We start from the raw sequence: 2,530 nt of genomic DNA, 5'->3' as shown, positions 1-2,530 counted from the left end.
AAATGGAGATTTCTTACCAAATCTTTCACCCTTTTAAATTTCACCCAAGATACCTCCTACAGCAATACAATTAGTATTCTCTAAAATGCACAATCGAGGAAATTACACAATGAAGATAAAGGCGCAAAGCTGAGGTAAAAAAGTAGCAACACAAAGTGCAAGTACGCACCACTGGGATTGGGCTGTACGTAAGAGGGCATAGCTGTGTGAATGAATGATTAATAGTGGCCTACAGAATTTATGGGGAAGAAAGATCTGTTTGACCATGTATTGCCTCTCAAATTCTCTGTCTGTAACTATTTTTTCCTATCTATGAATCGTATTAGTGATAAGGGCCTAATTCATCATGAAGCGCTAATCTGAGAAGTAGGTATCCGCCACCCATGAAGAGGAAACACCCGGTTACTGCTTCCCCCCCCCCCCCAAATCTATATGCCAGGACAGGTCCAACCTGTGGCTCTCCAGATGTTGTGAAACTACAAATCCCAGCATGCCTTGCCACAGTTTTAATACTCCCTTATAGCAAAACTGTGGCAAGGCATGATGGGATTTGTAGTTTGACAACATCTGGAGAGCCACAGGTTGGCCAGGACTGTACGCAAATTCCGGAACATGGAAGAGACTAATCTGTGACTGACACAGGCTGAACAAGGCCAGTGCTGTTGTCACAGACCTGCATTTTTTTTTCGGACCCATCCAGAAATAGTCTGGTTTCCACCCCAAAACAGCAGCTTACCGACGGTCAATATCCAGCTGCATTGTGTTTACGATCTATACGTGTTTTCTGACGCTATTTTTCCTTGCGCATTGTGTGCGGTCTAAATGCGTAATCACTTTGCTTTGTGAATAAATAGCGATTCATACTGACTTAAGCCCAAAGTTCCTTTTCCTGTGTAAACCTCCGGTTTCAGTGTAACATCTCTTTCTTAGGCAGCTGAGGCCTACCTGGTGTGGCTTTTCGAAGACGCTTACCTGTTCAGTGTCCATGCACACAGGGTCACGCTGCACGTGAAGGACATTAAGCTCGCACGGCGAATTAGAGGAGGCCAGATCGGACTCGGATGTTGAAGTTTTCCGTTTCACGTTTGTTTTCGTTGGTATTTTATTCCCAGTTTTTTTTTCAAATTCTGTTTATTTCAGACATATGCCAAATGAAACAATAGTGAACATGAGTAATAAAATATTACAATGTATGATATCAATTCTAACCAAGTTGTACATATTTATACTTGAGTTTCGCAGGCATGGGGTTCGAGTAACTTGATGAAGAGGCCTGCCTCTAAATCTCGTAAGCCCGCCTTGTTAGATTAGCATTTTGTCTGACATTTTCTTTATACATAACATTAAACGAATAACTTTAACTTAATATAAGAGTTTTTTTCTATGGGGTGGGGGGGGGGGAGAGGGGGAGAGATAGGGATAGGGGGGGGGGGGGGTGTTCAGCATCACGTTTCGTACATTATATATGGGAAATGTAATTATCTAGCTCCTTCTGGACGGATTTCCAGTGTTTTGTAGATAGCTTCTTTCAGTATTTGTGGGCGACTATCTATAAATGGTCTCCACACCTGGTAAAATCTTGATGAAGATACCTATGGGTGTTTTATCACATCATATTTGTCATAAAACATATACTTCAACAGCAGCGATTCCACCTCTGCTACCTTTGGAATATGTGGTGTGATCCATGAGTTTAGAATCACTTTCTTAGCCACTGTGACTATCAGGGTAATTAGGGGCAACAGATGTGAGTTCGCTGGTGTGATGTTCCAACTCTCAAAATTAGCAAACAGCATGGGGATGGGATCTAGCTGCAGTCCGATATTAAAGTTAAGTTTGATGAAATACAACAATTTATACCAGAATTTTTGTATATGTCTGCAGGACCAAAAGTTGTGAAAAAAGGAGCCCACTCCTGTTTTGCACTTCAAGGACAAAATGACTCCTCTGCTGCTGTGAGATGTAAGCCCTATGAACAAACTTCACGTGTACCTCCTGAAGGATGGAGGATCTTAATATTTTCAACGTTTTATGATAATGTTTAAATATAGTTTCACAGTTTTCCAATAAAGGGATATCTTTTAACCACTTGTTTGTGACTTCTTTCCATACTCGTTCAGCAGGTAAGGATGAGAGTTGGTCATAAATGTATTTATTCTTGAACATCCCTGTCTGAAATTTACTAACAGAGCTATTCAGTTTCATATACCTCGTGGTTTGTATATCAGGCTTGGGTAGTGAAAGTGCATAGTGCCTTAGCTGGAGGAGTGAAAAGGAGCCGCTCAAAGGCAAACCGAACATTTTCTGCAGTTCAGATATGGAATATACCTTTCCTCCAGGGTCAAATACCTGCGTCATCTTCCTTAGTCCTTTATGTTTGAGCCTGTAAAAAATAGAACTATCCACCCCTGGGGTAAACATAGGGTTACCCCAGATGGGGATCCATGGGGACGTTTGAGGGTCCAGTCCAAGTGAGTGGGAGACAGACCACCAAGCCTTGTATGTGTCTAGAAAGAGAGGGTTGTTGAAG

General features: G+C 41.8%; 1 long non-coding RNA gene across 1 annotated transcript; it reads left to right on the top strand.

Moving 5' to 3' along the window:
* Positions 1-592: 592 nt before the first annotated feature.
* On the top strand, positions 593-2,085 carry LOC146067976 (uncharacterized). The gene is made up of 2 exons (XR_014472945.1): positions 593-1,097; positions 1,885-2,085. It is a non-coding gene; the product is annotated as an uncharacterized LOC146067976 (long non-coding RNA).
* The last annotated feature ends 445 nt before the right edge of the window (positions 2,086-2,530 follow it).

This window comes from Crinia signifera, chromosome 1 (assembly GCF_055691185.1).
Source record: "Crinia signifera chromosome 1, ASM5569118v1, whole genome shotgun sequence".
Classification (NCBI taxonomy): Eukaryota; Metazoa; Chordata; class Amphibia; order Anura; family Myobatrachidae; genus Crinia; species Crinia signifera.
Note: the sequence above shows the minus strand (reverse complement) of the source record. Positions and strands in the feature narration are given on the sequence as shown.